General features: G+C 43.2%; 1 long non-coding RNA gene across 2 annotated transcripts in view; it reads right to left on the reverse strand.

The window, feature by feature from the left end:
* The window catches only part of LOC141985525 (uncharacterized), a 49,975-nt gene that overhangs the window by 28,302 nt on the left and 2,147 nt on the right, over positions 1–19,526 (reverse strand). The window lies entirely within an intron of this gene.

Here is a 19,526-nt window from a genome sequence, read left to right on the forward strand (position 1 = left end):
CTATGCTAAAACAGTACATCACTATATCTATTACAAAAAAATCTTACTTTGGGTGCACTGCTATAGGGTTTACTATATCATTTAATTAAATAAATTTACCTTTTAAAGGAAAGTCCATTGCAAGCAATTTAGGCACGGGTGTACTGCAACCCTTTTTTTGAGGTTACTAGTGCTTTTAACCACTGTCTAAAGTGCATACGGTGTTAATTAGCATATTTAGGATTAAGTAGATTTACCATGCAGTAATCATTCTCTAATTCAGTAAGAACTATCTCTGGTGAATAGTGGACATTAATGACAGTTGCAAGAGCTTAGATATTACATAATCACTAATTACATTCTGCACAATTAGCGGAGACACCTCCATGTGATTCGCTAATGGCGGATTCGTGTCATCAGCCTGTTCTGGCTGTAAAGAAATATAAACAGTCTGCATAATTTTCTGATTGTATTAGCATAGACAAGGACATTATTAATGAAGTTTTGGGGACCATGAAGAGGATTGATGCATGTGATGGACCAAAGCAAAAGAAAGTGCTATCCTTATATAGACTTTGCCTTGATATACACATATACTTCCTTATCAACTCCAAAGCTGCAGGTTTTCGGATGGTGTTGTTTTTGCCTGATGCAGATATTACGTGAAATTTTATTCTCTTTACACCATTCAGATGGTAGGAGAAAATAATCATAAAACTACAGCCTAAGCAATAGAGAAATACCATGAAAGAGGGAACCTTTTAAAGGTGCACTCCTGAAAATTTGATTTAAGAGAAATGTACCGTAAGCATATAAGTGGTTGCATATTTTAAATATGCTGAATTGAAATGTATGCTGATTTAAGAAAATCTAACGATACAATGTGAACTCTTCTGTCATTTTAATTTTTTAACCCATCGGCTACCAGAAGATTTTTGCAAGTTTGTTTTTTCATAGCATAGGATTGCGTTACCATTATAGAAAAATCTTACATTTTAATAGTCTTGCAGCCAGAAGGATCACAGAGTCTGTAACAGACTGTGATCCAAATTCAACTCTCAGTCACACTGGCACAACCCTCTTGAAGACAAATGGGATTGCACCACGATAGCTGAAAGGAGAATTTAGCCCTGTGTGTATAGGGATCATTACACTCATCACTGAAATACAATCGTTTCAGTTGTGGGGCTGGAAGCTATTCTGCACCAACTGCACTGTACAAGAGTTCTTCTCCTAGAAACAGGGAAGAAGCACGTATCCTACTGAAACTGCAGGGCAAGGGTGGCAGAAACAGATATATTCCACAGAACATTTCAGGGTCTGGTCCTGCTATGTCAAACTCATATAAGTAATTCTTTCTCATGTGAGCAGCCCCATTGACATTTATGTGAGTGCTTGCATAAATAATGGTTATTCAGGTGAGTAAGGCTTGCAGGGTGGAAGCTTCCTTTGCATGTAATTTACATTACTATTTTGTATTTATTTGATTATATTATTTATTGTACCGAGAGGCCTTAGCCAGGAATCAGGGGTCCATTGTGCCATGCACTACTCACACATCCTGAAAAGACAGCCCTGGCCCCAAAGAGCTATTTAATTCTTCGCTGTTCTCAAAACAAATGTACTGTAGTTGATCAGTAAATATTTCATTATAAAGTACATTCTAGTATCACAAAACATACACAGAAAAATGTACATTGAAGTCTTTTTTTTTTTTTGTCTGTCTTTCTTGAGTCAGTCTTTGGAAAATAAAACAACAAATAAACAATGTCCCAGAAGAATCTTGGTGTAATAGATGATCCTGGGATTTTGCTATATGTTACTTTTGCTTCTCTTTGTTCTCCGCAAATAAATGCAAATGGTTAGGTTTTTTTTTTTTAATGCCTAATCACTGTGATTAAAAGAGAGCCTTTTGTTTGGAAATGCCCGTATTTAACGTCTGGCCAGGCTTATGAATTAACCCTTCACTATTTATGGTTTGTTTGTTTGGGGTTTTTTCTTTCTTGTAAGTGAAATGTGACAAAGCTTCAGCCAAAAGTGAAGAACATCATTTTGGTTTATAGACTTCATTAGGAGACCATAGTCAGTAAATACCTAGAGCCCAGTAATGTTTTCAGATACATTGTGGCAATAGGGACTAATTTCACTGAAGTCAATGTAGGTACTCTGGACTTTCACCGGTCTTACTGAGATCAGAATCGGGCTTTCTTTAAACCAATGACATGTGTGCTTTTACAGAGCACTGCTCCAGCAAAAGTGGCCGAACAAAAGGCAATGGAGCTGGTAACCACAGCAGAGCTCCCTTCTCGCAGAACGTACCTTATCATGAGGGTGGACTGAGTCCAGTGAATGTTCTATACTGGTCTCGTCACTTTTAAAATAATTCCTATTTTTATAGCTCCTTTCATTCTGAAGGGTAGCAAAATATTATGCAAACATACCCGCCACTAAAATGCTGCCACCTCTGGGTGGAAGATGGTAGCTGTTTAACAGCACACAACAACATTCCATAACAGTTTTGCGCAGAAGGTGAAGAAGCCACATCTAGTTGAAATTGCTAGGGGAATTGAAAGAGATAGGAGAGAACTTATGGATTGCCCTCTGCTGTTTGGTAGAGGGCAGTCCATAAATTACATGCCACATTTGTTGTGGTTTTTCAAGACCCACCCACCTTTTGTAACTCTGAAACAAATATACATAATTAAGAACCCACCCCCTAATGCATTATATAATTTATGGACAGCCCCAGACTCCTCCTCACATACTGACCTGACCTGATCCTGTTTTATCATGTGAGATTTAAAGGGATGAGAGCAGAAGGTGGTGTTACTGTTAGGATGCCCTATCCACACTCTGAGCTAGCTACTTATAGAACCTAAATCCATAGGGACTCGCGTAGTGAGCTATTGATCAAAAAGCGCCCCGCCTTGCTAGGCGATCACCCTGTTGGGATCTGAGCCATCAGCAAGTTGTGTATGCAGTGGTTGCTCAGTATGTAATTAAACACATTGACACCCACTAAATACATCCACTATTTACACTTGTGACCTTACTAGTATAGGAAAGGAGGCAGTGTACAAAGATGGCGGTTACACAAAATCAAGCATTGTATTAAATGCTAAACTCCTGCTTTGCTAAGGAGAACAACGCATTTTGAGCCTGAACCGACTCCCATTGCAGGCTAGGGCAGTTTTGATAGCAGCTTCATTGGCAGCAGCCTCATGGGGATGATGTTTGGCAAACTATTTGACTTACACTGATGAGGTTGCCAGGTGGGCTTGGCTCACCATTGTGTAACCCTAATTCTGTACCAGTGAGATCCCATGGAAATCGAGGGCATTGCACTGGTGTGATGCAGTGGTGAATTGGCCCTGATGTTTAAACCATGTTAGCAGGAATTATGTTTAAACCAGGCTTACGGAGCATAGTTTGGGGATTTTTTTTAAAAGCAGGAGCTAAAATAGCATTTATGTGGGGGCCCCAAATGAGCTAACTGATGGTTATTCATGTGAATTGGGATGGGGTGTCTACCCCACACAGTCATGGAAGGGGTTAACCCCAAGAGGTAGCAGTGAAGGTGAGTCCTCCGAGCAGCCTAGAGTGACTGTGTGGGCCACAACCAATCAGAGAGGGGTTGCAAGGAGCAACCAATCCGGGCTGAGCAGAACTCATATAAAAGGAGCGATGGGGCCAGAGTAAGGCAGCTGCGGCCTGGGGCTCCGGGCGTAAGGCCTGGGTTCCTAGCAGGTAAAAGAGGCGCCAGCACCATGGACAGAGAAGTTGCTGGCAGGGACGGCGGGAGCACTTGGAACTGAGTAGCAGAGGCCCTGAGGCGAGGGTGAAGAAGGTGCTGGGGCCATGGGGAAGTAGCCCAGGGAAATGTACCGAACAACTGGAAGGGATTCAGCACGAGCTGCCAGCTATAGGGTCCCTGGGTCAGGACCTGGAGTAGTGGGTGGGCCTAGTTCCCCCCCCATTTTCTGCTGAGGGAAATGGCTGGATGAATGGACTGCAAGGTACTGAGCCCTGGAAGGGGGAAACACAGATGGTGGCATGGGCTGAGTCATGGAGAGACTGCCGGCGGAAGCAGAGACAGAGTGATGGGGTGCAAACCATGGACGGGAGGGTGTCGTCCTTGAACTAATCCCCAGAGGAACTAGGAGGAGGCGCTAGTCCAGAAGTGAGCATTGTGCCCGATGACATGAATAAATATGTTCTAATGGTCTTATGACTACATTCTGAGAGAAGTCATCGGGTGTGAATGAGAATGAAGCTGATCCCTGAAGACTATTCGAGACACAAGGCGAGCGAGGGAATATCTTTTATCGGACCAACTTCTGAGCAAGAGACAGGAGCAGAACTTGAATACAGTAGAAATGCAAATGTTAAGATGGATGCTTGGAATTACAAGGATGGACCAGGGCCAGAATGAATGACTAGAGGAAGCGTGAAGGTTGTGTCAATTATAGAACAGCTGAGGGAATCCAGGCATGTGAAAGAACGATCAGAAGAATTTCTAGGAAGCAGGGTATTTAACTTAGAAATGGAGAGTAAGAGAAGGGCTGGAAGACTCAAAACTAGATGGATGGAAGTCATACAAATGGACTGCCTCGCTGTGAAGTGACTGAGGAACTGCTTCAAGACAGGCTGGAATGGAGAAGGATTCAGAGCTGACTTTATAGAGAAAGGACTAAGGCTAGAAGAAGAAGAAAGGTGTTCTAACGCCAGCAAGATGTTAATAAATAACGAATTGCTAAATGAAAGATGTGATACAATCATGATTTTCAAAGCTCTCAAAATATTTTTTAAAATGCTGTGTTAGGTTTCTGCTTGCTCTCTCTCTTGCTGCCTAAAGGAACAAATAATTAGAATTAGTTCACACGATGCGATAAGATTAAAAAACAGCTGATAAAAATTGTAGTGTGTATTTTGTAACAGCCAAGATAGAATAACATTCAGTCTCAATTCTGAAAGTGTGGGACTTTAGGGGTCACAAACAGGGACTAAATGTATGGTCTATGGGCCAGATCCTCAGCATGTGTAAATCAGTGTAGCGCCACTGAATACCAGCTGAGGATCTGGCCTGACATGCATGCATCCATCCATCCATTTAATCTCCATAAATATTTCTAGATGGATTTAAAATATATTTGATGGGAAGAATTAAATTGTACAAATATAGCATAACGTAACAAGTGGGGTTTGTTTGTTTTACAGTCATGTTTAAAAACACACTTTCATTGTTTCTGACATACATGGGTGTTTTTCACTGCTGTGACCTGGCTAATAATGTAACTCTTTTCTTTTTCTTCTTCGGAATGATTTTTAGAGACTTTGACTCTTCCAAAACCAGTGCTATCTTCTTGGATATGGATTAAATGTAGATCTTTGTACGGAACAAATTTACATAAGTGCTGCGTGTGATAGCAGAATCTATTCCTTACATTATCACCAGAACATTTAAATCTTAATGACTGGCATTGTTGTTTAAAAGACGGTATTTTTCCTGCTGAGAAACTGCATTAGATTCAAGAAACAGAGCTCATTTCCATTCACTCAGCAGTCTCTCTAGAAATGACATGCAGTGCTTGAAACTGTTTATTTCCAAATTCAGGCCTCCTCCGCATCAGTCATCAGCTTCAATTACCAGTTTTCCGGAGCCAAGCCATCAGGCAGTCTGACACCAGGGTCCAACCTAATTCCCACCTTCTCCAAAGTCAAGAGCATAATGTGCAGATGAAAAGGTGGAAAATAGCCTGGACTTCATTAGCATGCAGAGCTCGGTTGTTCATTTGCTTGCTGCGAATGAAAGTTCTGACACTCAGCGCTTTCTGCAATATGAGAAAAGTCCTCTTCAGAGTATATGATGTCCTTACTAGCAAGGAAAGGTCATCAAAAAGGCAGACACTGACCTTGCTCCCTGCTCTTCATGACTAGTTTATTGATTCCAGGAACACCTCATTACATGCTGGATCAACATATTATTGCCATGTTCAGTGACTGAATTGTTTACAAGTGTCTTTATCACCAGCAAAAGCCTTCCAGATGATGCATGACTACACTCATTTGGATGTGACCTGCCAATTATATGTTATCCGATACGTTGCTGTGTGTCTTGATCCCTGACCAGGTCTGCTGCCCTGCATCAACACAGTCCCATTTACTACTTCTTTCTAACCGCTCTTTGGGAAAGTATCCATTAGCCTGTCAGTGTGTACATTTTTTTTTACCTCCGCTACAGGAAATCTGAGCGTTATTGCTCTGTCATTTGCTATGCATGAGGTTCATAATCAGTTGGGTGAAGAATTATTTTTTTTATGGCATTGCATGATAACCTGCACAATTTGCAGTCAGTATGCATGGCGAGAGAGTAATGTGACTTGTTATAGAGCTGCATATAGGCCCTACGAGAGAGACCTGTCATATTTTATTCAGGCACAGCCACGGCAAGGCCAGTGATTTATTCGCAGGGGAGAAGCTAGAGAGTGTTTACCCCTTCCCCCAACCTCCCTGTTCCCTGGCTCTAAAGGTTCAATAACTTACCACCCAGGGAATGTATTTTCCCTTTCTACATATTTTTCTGTGGTTTGCATTATCATGTGCTAAATAGATGACAATACGTTATTTACCTTGGTCTGTAGCTTTGAGGTTTGTGTGTGGGTTACACGCACACGCACACTTCTAGGAATTTCACAAATAAATCAGCATGCATGACAATTATTTTAATCTCTCATTACAGGCCCTTCTGTAGCTTAATAAAAGAGAGAGTGGAATAGCAACTTGATTCAAAAGTCAGTAAGGAGAGATTGTTCCACAAAGCACCACAGAGAAGACTTCAACACAAACCCAGGCACAGACACCAAGCTTAGCATATTTGTTTTCCGTTACCTTTAACGATGTTTATCAATGATATTTGATCACACTATTGACAAGTCTGCAAATGGCATTTGTTACCAGCAGCGTTACTTAGAGAGCTCTTAATTGCCTTGTTAAGCTGTTTGTGCAAACTCTTTGCATTCAGTTTTATACAAAAGAGGTGCTTTTGCTATTTGCGTTTCTCTTTGTGATTCATGATTAAGCACGACAGAAGTGAGTTATACCATACTGAGTTTTAGTTGGATAAGAGGCAAAGGAAAACGTTTTTGGATGCTATTTAAGGGATCGTATTCATCCCGCTGAAGTATGTGTATGTATCTGTTATTTATTATAAATACACACTAGTGAAAATCTTAGAAGCTTCCTAATTCCACTGACAATCTCTGAGGATTCTACTATCTCCAAATCCACATCTCAAGGACTTCCTAAAAAAGGTGACCTTTGACCAAAGGTATAGGTTTTTAAGTTGTTTGTATGCTATCATTCTAAAAGGTTGGCCTTGGAACTAATATAGGCCTTAATTCAGGAAAGCACATAGTCATGTGCTTAAGTCTTTCTCTATTCAGGGTGCTTTCCTGGATCAGGCCGATAGCAAGTGTAATTTTATTTTTACCAGGTACAAAAGGAATGTGATCGTGTGCTAGTAATGACGTTTACTTGCAGTATATTATTCAGCCTCTAGTTGTCTCTGTGTGCTGTAAACACTTTTAGATTGTGAGGTCCCTGGTAAACAAGAGAGACAAAGCTGCAGTTGAAGATATACGGAAGCCTATTTATTGGTGTTTATAGCCTAGCAGAGTGGGGTCCTGGTCCATGACTGGAACTCCTAAGCTCTATGATAACACAAATAGTAAATGATAATAATAGTTTATAGCTATTTTCTTTGATAAATATCTCCGGGTCAAGGTAGACTGTGTTTGCATGTGTCATGACAGTATATATTTAGCCAATCATACGTTACCTGGATACATTTATTTGGGAAGTCCCTTAGCATTTGCTTATTCTAAGTCATGTGTGTGTTTGAGGTTTTTATATATACTGATTCTCATCTCTCAGTGGCATTCCGAGAAGACATGTCAGTCAATGGCTCCTTCCTGAAACTAAGTGCCTATGGTGGCCCTTTGGCCATTCATGTCTCAAATGCACTCACGTTGTGTGGGATGCAGGATGATACCTGTCTTGTGTGTAGAACAAAAGAACATGTCCCCCAACTCAAACTCAAGTCATCTCTACATACCCCTGGATTGGGGGCAGTATGGGGACCCTGGGCATTCCTGCAGATTGGCTGAGCACTGGACTGACCTATCCTGGAGCAGATTAGCTGCTGCATAAGAGTGTGAGGAAGGACCCTGCATGCTCTGCCATTTGCAGCAGTGGATTGTAAATGAGTTCAACAGCCCTTGGTGGAGCAGCACTAGGTGTAGCCTTGATCTTGTCCCCCAACCCTTGCTGGGGACATGCAGGGTGCAGTAATTATTACCACCGTCGAGCTCCAGGCCACTGCTTTATCTCTCCAGGAGTATGGAGGGGTGTGGGAACCAGAACCCACCCTCACCCCTTATTCTCTTTTTCCTTTCCCCTCACATATATTTGTGAAGGTGGGGCTGGTGAAGGGTGGGGTGCTTTCTCCTTTCTCCCCAAATTGCCACAGGAAGACAGAGGCTACATCTTCTCTCCCTGGAGGGGCTTCGTTTCAGAGCTATGAACCAGGCCACATGGCTCATGCAGTTTCTCCCTGGCTCCATGCCAGCAGGATGCTGACGATGTCTCTTGATGCCTTTCCCCAGTGCCTCATGGCCGTATTTGGCAGGCAGCCTGGGTGAAGCCTCCGTGGCCACTCTGGAAGAAGGAGATGTTGACCAGCTACATAAGCATCATCCATCCACCGCATGGAGGACCTACCCATCAGGACCCACTTCAGCCTCAGCCATAGCTAGGGCCCTACCAAATTCAGGGCCCTTTTTGGTCAATTTCACGGTCGTAGGATTTTAAAAATTGTAAATTTCATGATTTCAGATGTTTACCTCTGAAATATCAGTGTTGTAACTGTGGGGTCCCAAACCAAAAGGCGGTCATGGGGTGGGGGTGTCACAAGGCTACTGTAGGGGGGTTTGCGGTATTGACACCCTTACTTTGGGGCTGCCGCTTTCAGAGCTGGGCAGCCACTGGTCAGGTCCCTAACTCTGAAGGTAGCACCACCACCCCCACCACCTCCAGCAGCAGCAGCAGCGCAGAAGAACGAGTGACAACACCACGCCAGGCCACCCTCACTTCTGCCTTCACAGCCGGGCTCCCAACCACCAGCCACTGCTCTCCAGCCACCCAGCTCTGTGAAATCTGGTCTCATGACCGTGAATTTGGTAGGGCCTTAGCCACAGACTGCACACAGAGGTTTTGGTCTGGATGCTCAAAGTGGCAGAATTAAATCCTGAGGCGGGACTAGCATGCTGGTGTCTCTTTCCAGGTCTTCAAATATTTTAAAATGCAGCATGGCACAAGGCTGCTCACTCCCATGCAGTGGCTTGCTCTTCCCAGGAACCTCATCACAGCAATTTGCATATCTACAGCACCTTACATTCAAAGATATGCAACTATTAGCTAAGCCTCAGGACACCACTGCAGTCTGGGGAAGTATCACTGCTGGAACTCCTCTTACTGATCGTTAAACTGAAGGACATAGGGATTTAAATGATTTTTCCCAAGTTTGCAGAGTCAGAGAGTGACAGATCTGGGGATAGCACCCAGGAGTCCTGGCTCACAGCCCAGTGCTCTAGAGAGATAGCACTGCCTTCAATGTTTAACCATTAATGTGTAATAAATAGGGCCAATGCTGCTTTAAAGATTCTTCAAGCACTGTCAGGATCCTATGACCATCTGAGAAGAGCTCGCTACTGTGTTAAGATATTGAGAGACATAGTCAAGAATCCATCTGTGGCCACCAGGCTGAAGGTAATAGGGAATGATGCTTTGAAGAGGAATAGGGTGGGAATTGCCCAATGTGATCCTCTATTGCTGGTTTTAAAAAAAAACGTGTAGGAAAGTTACAATTTCCTTTCACGAATCAGGATAAGTCTTTGCATTTACAGAGCTTCTTCAAGCCAACAGTCGCCAAAGCTATTTCTGCTTGACTGAAGCCCCAATTGAAGAGATACTAACAGATCCTACCTCAGCTCATGGTGTATATTAAAAATCCAATCAGAAATCACCTTTTCTTTAGTCACATCTGTTTTGGAACTGTCCACAATATTTGCAACATAGCACAATAACGATCAGTGGAGAGTGTGCAAAGGAAACTAAAAGACTAGTCTAAAGGATGACAACAATACAGATAAACAGTGTAAGAAGTACAGGTGGGAACACGCTGTACAATTTGGATCAAGCTCTGGATTTCAAAGACAACCCCTCCCTAAAGTTTGAGGGCGTTCAGATCCAGAGTTTTGGTTCCATGCATTATAGAGAGAGGGATAGAGACAAAATGCAAATCCAGATCCCTCCCCCTAACTATGTTTAGCTCTACGGTTTTAGTTAAGGCTTATTTCTAGGGGGAAGGAAAATTGGATTCCTTAATGCAACCTACTTAGCTTTCAAAGAAACATCCTTTTAAATAGGGTTTTTACACTGCTATTTATTAGAGATGGGCCAAAATAAAATCCTCGGATCCGAATATACTCAAATGTAGATGATGATCAACATTATTAAATGTGGATTTTGAAAATGGGCCCTGTCCTTATGAAGGGATGAACCAAAACCCCAGCTCTGAACAACCCTGAAACTTGTGGGCATTCTAAGTCCCAGAGCTTGATTTCCCCCTGTGATATTCCAGTTTTATGCTCATGGGCTTCCACTGAAATCATTGTTACACTAGCATAATGCTGTACCCCAGGGGATTGACCCTGCGATCTTTAGATCTTAATGCAAAACCCTACACTACTTCAGCTGTCAGAGACACCTCTCTAAGCTGTCCCAGTAGCCGGTCCACAACCTGTATGTGGCCTAGCCACCAGTAGGGGTGGACAGAGTGCCACACCAAGTGGCCATGTCTTACACTGTCATAAAACTGGAGTGGCACTCCAATTCCCAAATATGCATCCAACTGTTGTGCTTGAGCTTTTCTCTTCTCTTGATGTCATTATCCCTGGATTCTTATTCATTCTGTAAATTTTCTCTTTAAAAGGGAGAGAGAAACTAACTAATCCTCCTGATAGCAAATATGAAACTTGCATAACTATGGAGGAGAGAATTAACCTTTTCTTTAACCTGAAGAGCCTCATAATCAGTTTAAAATCAACTTTTTATTAATTTTGGAGTGATTTTTAATGCACATGTAAGTGAGTAGCCAATATCTGTGACTGTAGTTTGATACAGTTCAGAAAGACACTGTGCAGTATTTCACATGGTTTTTCAAATGCTTTTCAGTTCTAAATTGCAGTAACCGGCAAAACTGATCCTAACTTTACGTCCATACTTAAATTTAAGCATGTGCTTAATTCTATTGAAGTCAACAGGATTACTCCTGTGCTTAAAGTTTGGCATGTGCTAAAGTATCTTGCTGAGGTCTTCAGTATGGCCTAACTTTTGATTTTGAAAATGGGACAAATGAAGGTATCTTGTGTTGAACTTTTGCCGTGAATACTAAAACTAATGGGAAATAGCTTCTATTTAGTGCTTTACATTTTCAAAATGCTTTGATATTAACCAGTCATCCACCAGACCAAATTTGTTTTAGCTAATCAGTGACAGTAGTTTCATTATCTAGGTTCAAATCCATTTTACTTCTGAGGCTAGTGCAGACAGGGTTGGTCTGTGGACAAATGCCCAATAGTTAAGGCCTCAAACTTGTTAAAGAAAGTTAAACAGCAACCAGATGCCAAGGAAAGAGTGAACATTTTAGCATCCACTAACTGTGCTTGTTGAGGTGGGAACATTATAAGATTTCCCTCTCCCCTTTTTCTTACCCATCTATTGCAATGATAAACATACACAGAAATGTGAAAAAGATCAATTTAAAGCCAGCTAAACACAATGATGGCAAGCAAGGATAACACACCTAGAAATAAGGAATTGATCATGGAACTAAATAAACGTGTGGAAAATGAGGCTGTTTAAACGTATATGTAAAACACGACCTTTTAAGAAGTGGATTAACATTGATAACGCCGATCCCAGTGGCAAAGACGAAAGTCCATATCAAGTGAAAGAAAATATAGACAGAACCAAGCCCATAAATGATACTGGAGACATACACACTCTTTAAAGCTTGGAAGGCCCTGTAATGCAAATGCATTTAAAAGATCAAATAAAATGCAAATAATATTAATATGTTAAGAAAATATTAAATGCCTTAGAAGTGAATGTGACTAGCATGAGCTCTATTGTGATTAGAACTGAATAATGCGCAAAGAATAATGTAGTCCATGAATTTAGCCTCTTTTTAATGTTCATAGGCTGTCCATGAGCTGATTGCAATTTCATCAAATGTGTGAGTTTACTGGGGGACGAGGCCGGGGGAGGTTAGGAGAAGAAACCCACAAGCTGTTTTATTCTATGACTTAACTGAGGGCAGTTCACTACAAATATTCCATAATACAGATATGAAATCTAAGCTGGGTTGGATAGTTTTGTTTGGCCACATGATATTGTTTCTATTTCCTGATTGGATGAGTGTAACTCCCGCCATCAGGAAGCCACTGTTTGGCTATGTGGTATTGTTTCTGTCTCATGACTGGATGAGTATAACTCCTATAATCAAGAAGAGGGCTGGAAGGAGCCATTGGGGCTGGGTTCTGTCAGGGAAAGGGAGGGGACCGGAGAGAGGCAGCAGATAAGCAGGATGAGGGAATTCTACAAAATTTTAAACCTTTTCTTTTCTGGGGCATAACAGCTTTGCCAGAATTCTCATTAATAGAAAAACTAGGTGACTGGGAGATTTACTAACTGCATTCAGAGTTTAAATTTAATTTTCTCTCATCACATTTGAACAAATTGCACGGATATTCAGCCCCAGTAGCAAAGGGTAAGGTCAGTAATTTGTCTGGCAAATGTCCCAGAGCTCTGAGAGCCAGGCAAGAGATTTTGGGTACCTGTGTCAAGCAATGTTCTGTCCTATCTAAAATGTACCTCGTCGAGCATAACTAAAGTACTTGAGCATGTGGGCTTAAAATTTGCTTTCCATGAGCAGTCACCTGAGAAGACTCCATTTCTCAAATGTTTTTAGCGTGCAAACACAAAAGGGGAGGGTATAATCGAGATCATTCAGATTTTAACTCAAGTGAATAGTCATGGATTGATTGATGGGTTTTTTTTTTATTTTTTGTGATATCCATCCAGCTCTCATAGCCATACTTCTCTAACTTAATTACATCTTGTCTGAAACAAGGATTCTTTCATACAGTTCTGGGAAGTATTGTGTTATCTTCATTGCCAAGTTAGATAGTTAGACCCCTATGCTGAAGAAAGTTAGCCAGTATTTTAAGATCAATGCTACCATACTCTCAACGAAGTGCAAGGACATAGAGCTATAATACTTTTTATTCAAGCCTTCAGAAAACTTGGATATAGTTTTCAGTGCCTTCAAGTACTCATACTGTCAATGTTATGTTAAGTGGGGAAAAAGGAATAGTTCCCTACTTCCAATTTAGAGCTATGAATCCAACGGACAGAATATTAAAATACAAAACCCATGGAACCATCCTCTTGTGAAGTCGTATTTTTTTAAAAGGACAACTTTACTGTGGAAAAGATCCTGCAAGGTCCTGAGTACTCTCTCTCTAAGCAGGGGGCCATCATTACTGAAAATGAAAGTCGCACATTGCAATACATGAAAACAATTTAGTACATCCATTCAACTTCATTACATGCTCAGTTTCACTATACCTGACTTCTCTATAAGTGGGTTCCCAATATCTATGTAAATCTCTCTCTCTCTCTCCACCTACTCACACAGACACTAATGCCTTTATTAACATGTATTAAAACAGAAGCTAAAACCACAAGACATGCATCAGAGGAAAATAGTAAAGAATCTGCACACCAGTGTAAGGTTATCTGATCAGGCCCAGTTTCCAGTTATACAATAGAGGTGGGATATGATATTTGCTGATTAAACACATATATTTTCCAAATAAATCAATACCCAAATTATCCATTTTAATAATGGATTGATCCATCAGTATTCATATATTTTTAAGACTAGTAAAACCTAAAGGTCAAGATGTTCAAATAGGGGTGCGTGGAGTTAAGACTTTTGCATCTAGATTTAGGCACCTTAGCTGGCTGGGTTTTCAGACGTGCTGAGCACCCAGAAGTTCCCATTGGAATCACTGGGTATTCAGCCCTTTTAAAAATCAGGCAATTTATTTAAGTGCCTAAGCCTGGATTTAAAGCCTCGAAAGGCAGAGAATCTTGTCCAAGATTTCCCCTGGAAATATATCCACCTTCCAGTCTGGGCTCTGGAGAAGGGTTTCAAATCAGGGCCCGGCTGATGTGTAGTGGGGAAGCTTGTACAAGCCTGAATCTAGCGAGAACGATTAATTTCTCATTTGTATGGGTACTGCCATTAACCACAAAACGACATGGGCAAAACAAAGACGAAAATCTCAAGCCAAAAATGTGTTATTGCGCCCGGGCAGCTCCTGGAACTGAATTGCACGAAACAGAAATGGATCTTCGTCCTATCTAGTGTCTTCAAATCAGTTTCCTCCCCCACGCCCTAGGTCTGCACAAGCAACAAGCAGCTGAAACTTAAAAAAAAAGCTTTTATTGATTACTGGTAATTGCTTATTTTACATATTGTTATTGATGGGGTTGTGTTGAAAGTAGCTGATTATATGTAAAGGATAAGGACGAAAAATGTCTGCCCGGGCACCTAAATCTCTAGACGAAAGAACCTGAGCTCAGACCACACGTATGAGACCTTGCCAAACGTTTCAAAACTGAATAGTCATTGGGTTGGCAGATAATTCAGAAACTATTTGTATGAGCTGTTTATCAAATTATTAACTGCACAGATGTTGTTTGGTTGAAGAGCAGCTGAACCTTCTCTCTGCCAGCCGTGGAGACAAAGGTCTGCAGGAATAATTGGAGATGTGCATGGAATATTAAATTAATTTACTGCTCTTAATTCTTATGCAAATCCTGACCTCTGATAGAGCCTATCAATTACCCTGCATACAGGGAAAAGAAAGGAGAACCGTTTCTTTCTTTCTTTTTTCCCTCCCCCTTTTCTCCCCCCCCCCCCTTAAAAATAAATCAATCGGGCAAGGAAATATTTTGGAATAAAGCCACGAAGAAGGAGAAGCGAAGAACTGGTATTATTTATTTAATTGAGTCTCCAAGTTGCAATGCTGTCCTTTGGGAATAAAGGCACGTTTTGAAAAAGCGGGGGGCGGGGGGGGGTTGGAAATGGAGGGCAAACGGAGCAGAAATAGCTGCACATCTGTGAACAGGGCGGGGAGAGGCCAGACTTGTCCAGTGCCACCTTCGTTTTCAAAGATAAGGTAGAAGTGGGACGAGCAGCCCGGATTGTGTGGGGTTGGAAGTGGGGGTGCACAGCCAGCTTGATGGGGAGGTGTGTGTTGGCTTGTCGCCAGAAGCGGGCCCCCCACCCTCAGACATCAGCGGGGCTGTTGGGCACAACCAGATCAGGAGCAGGCCCTGTTTCCATTCGGGTCGCCTTTAGTATAATCCCACGTAGCGGAAGGGTTGGGAGGCTGCTAATTGGGGAGGGGTGGGGTGGGGGGGTTTAGATGCTGGGCTTTTGATGGGGTATCTTGATGTTTCTTAGAAGGATTTTGCACTGTCAGAACTGGGGCTGATTTCAAAGCCCGGTCCGTGGGGCGTCAATGACGGACAGAAGCCCAGGCACGAGGGAGAGCGATGGAATTGGGCCAGTTTTCGAAGAGTGAGAAATGACCTGGCCTTGGGTATCTGAATGGGGGGAGGGTGAGTGGGGGGGGGGTGTTGGTTAAAGAAAGTTTTTTTAAAAAAAGACTGTGATCTCTATTCGTTCGACATATTTTCTGACAGGGGTAAATAAATCGGGGGGCTGAGGCGCTCGGGCCGACCCCCTGAGAGGCCGCGGCAGGGACAGGCTGCTCCCGGCTCCTCTGGCCACCTCCCGAGCTCCCTGCGCCGCCCCGGGCAAACGCCCTGGAACAAGATCGATTGATCACCCCGCCGGCGAGCAAGGGGATTTACCCCGCTCCAAATAGCCTCCCGGGGAGACGCGGAATGGGGTGATTAGCATGAGAAAAGCGGAGCAAAACTCCACAGCTCAACAGCTAAAGAGCAAGTTGATGGGGCTGGGGCGGGGAAATTATTCGGTCAGCCTCGCTCGGAGGAGACCAGCTCGGCCGCGCAGGCCAGCCCCGGCACCAAACACGGTGGGCTCCCCGAGAGAGGGACCCCAGGACCTGTCCAGCCAGAACAGAGCCGCAGCCAAGGTGCTTCGGACACGGGGGCGGGTTTTGATATGAAAAAACCCGGATTTCTCCCACCTCCAGCAGCCAGTCTGCCAGGAGCTCGTCGGTGCAACCTAGAAAGCAAGCCCCCAAAGCGGCTCTTACAAAACCTCCTAAGTCACTTCTCAAAAGACCAAAACAAGCTGCCTGGGTCTCCTTCGTAACCCCCTTAGCACGCTCTGGCTGTATTTTTTTCGGGAAAAAGACATGCCCCATCTGTTAACCGCTGTCATGCGTCCTGCCAGCCGGCCAACACCTGCCCCGTCGACTGGCCCCTATTCTTACAGCAAATGCCCCTGTCCCTTGTGAAGGTGTTTGGCAATGGCCAGCAGCTCTCAGTTATTGTCCCATTCCCTCCATCAGATCTCCCCAATGAGGTGTCTGCGTGAAAGGTGTCTACACGCAACCCTCTGGCGTTTAAATGAGATCCTCTGCGCCTTTTAGGTTGCGCGTGTATTTCAGAACAGCAACACCTTGACCTGCGCACACACGCTTAGTCTCACAATCACGGTCATTTCATTTACAATTCTATTTTGAATGATGCCCAAAATGCAACTGGCTCCAGCTAACGCTGGATCTTTTTTTTAACAGATCCCCGAGGACAGAGCTTTGTTACAACTCGAGGAAAAGGGAGCTCGCCTCACAATCACATGTGGGTTTCTTTTCTACTTGCTTTGGGAACAGCTAGCACTGACCTAAGCCTGCGTCTCCGAGACCGGTTTCCTAAAGGTGAAAATGATTCCCGGTGGCTCTCTAGTGTGTTTATCTACAAACGCCACGGTGCAGGGTAGCCATGCGACCCGCCATCTCTGCCCCAGAAGAGGCTGAGGGCGAAAACAGATCAAGAATGAGTTACGTATTAGCAGAGCAGTGTGGGGAAATCTGCCCTATGTGGTTCATTCAGAGACTAGCGCTTAGTTCCCCTATGTAAAAAAGATTGTTTGTGGTCAGCATTTTCGGGGTTGAGCCTGCATTCTGCTTGGGTTTACACGGAACGGATACGCTGCAGAAGGCTGGCTTCGAATGAAGTTCCGAATCGTAAAGCATTTACCCTGAAAAATCCGTCTACTTTCATGATCTCGATCAGAGCACCCCCCAAGTGTTTACACCTAAACAGCAATAACTCTCTTTCTCTGTCTCCACTTTCCCAGCCTGGAGAATAAATTGCTTTCAGATGAAAATGACTAACCCCAATTAAAAACAAGCAAACAAAAAATCCCGCACACCTGTTTGAATTCAGACTAAATTGGAAAGACTAAAGGTAAGGTTCACTGTGCTATATATTTTCAATGGCCTTTTGCATGCAAACAATACACTGGAGTTTCTAATCTCAGGATCTTCTGACCACACTGGACTGTTATTTTTTTAATTCGTGTTAATTAAGTGAGCTGCACACACTTTAAGAATGACGTTTCTCTGCTCCCAGTCTTTCCTGGGCGTATTTCTATGAAGGAGAACCAGCTGTTCCCAACTTTGGGCTAAATCTTAAAGTTCTTAGGGCCTGATCCGAAACCCATGGTAGTCAGTGCAAGAAGTCCTGTTGACTTCAGTGCATTTTGGATCAGTCTCTTAGTGGACAGAGGTTTTTGCTTGAGCAAGGACTGCAGGATCGGGGCCTTTAACGATTCTGAAGATTCATTCTCACCTCTCACCCGCATTTTTTTGAGCATTTTCCTACCTGGTATTTAAATGCCCCATTTTTACCCAAAGGAAATTTTGGTCAGAGAATCCACAAGGGTTTTAGAGAGCTGAAAATCCAAACTCTACCCTAATCTCCCAAAACATTATTTGGGCCGAAATTAATAAGAAATGTTATAGGATGAGTTCACCTAGATATCTAAAGTCTATTAAATGTTTAGAGATTCCCTCCGTACACAGCCCATCCTTGTAATTTTCAATTATCCAGCCAATCTAATTAGTAATCCGAGGATGACATTAATACAAATATAATGAAGTCTGTGATGGCCAGATTAGCAGGCAGGCACTGATAGCCTTAAAGGAACATTACACCTTGGCATGTATATAATCAATGCAACAAAGGGTAAAATCTTGCTTAAAAAAAAAAACCCTCTAGCAAAATCGCGCACATCAGGCTTAGCGGTTCAAGTGCCAATTAACAAATTCAGCGCATTGCTGAGCGCTGCTTATCTGTCTCGAAAATGCCAGGGACTGCAGTTTGTGCAGGAAACTTCGCGTGTCTCGCTCCCTCTCCCAAGACTTTGCAATTAGAAGAGAGGCAGAAAGAAGAAGGAGAGAGACCGCGGCTCCCTTCGCGGGACTCGGTGGGGTTCGCGTCTCCGATTCAAACGCAGCCACACAATGAAACAGAACAAGCCCCCCACCCCTCCCCGCACACACACGCAGGCTGGAAAGGAGCCCCGCGGAAGCCGGAAGGAACCCGTGGTATGTGTCTATCCGAATCGAAGTCCAGAGAACCAGGACTGGAAGGGGGAGGAGAGAAAGGGGGATGGGGAGGGAGCTGGGGAGCAAGTCCCAGATATTACAGCGCCTAGCAAGCCCTGCGCTCGGCATTGCCATAAGCAGTAAGTTGGCCACTAAAAGCTACCGCCTGGCTTTTACCCTGCGTGGCTTTGATTGAAAGTTCACTTTCTTTTGTAAATTTCAGCTTGCAAGAGCCAGTGTCCGAACCTGCCAACAACCCGACCGTGCCTTTGCGGAGGGCCCTGTAATGTGTCAGTGTGTCTGATTTGATCGCTTCAGTTCTTTCCTATCTAGATTTTTGTAATATTATGCCCAAGCCACATAATATTGCTCTGTCTCCCCCTCCTCCCCCAAAATCCCGATGAGTAGCGTGGCAATTTATTCCAATGGGTGGTTTTTAAGAAGCTGGCAATTTGGGACGGCTGGGTGTTATTTAGTGCAATATGAAATCAAATGATCCTATTTCTCAAATAACAGTGTCTGTGAGGAGAAGTGAATACTCTGAAAGGGTAATTGTCTCCTGATGATATTTCCATTATACCCAATCTTGGCCTAAATGGTATTCAGCGGATGGGCTGAAAGCACAAGGGTGAAATCAATAATAATAATAATATAAAAAACCCCTCTGCATTTTAGCAAGTTAAACTGATTCCTTGCGTTCTGTACACTGCCCTCAGGGCTCTCCTCCTAAACCCAGCTGAACTTGCATCCGATGAAGTGAGCTGTAGCTCACGAAAGCTCATGCTCAAATAAACTGGTTAGTCTCTAAGG

The sequence above is a fragment of the Natator depressus genome, chromosome 3 (genome assembly GCF_965152275.1).
Source record: "Natator depressus isolate rNatDep1 chromosome 3, rNatDep2.hap1, whole genome shotgun sequence".
NCBI classification, from domain to species: domain Eukaryota; kingdom Metazoa; phylum Chordata; order Testudines; family Cheloniidae; genus Natator; species Natator depressus.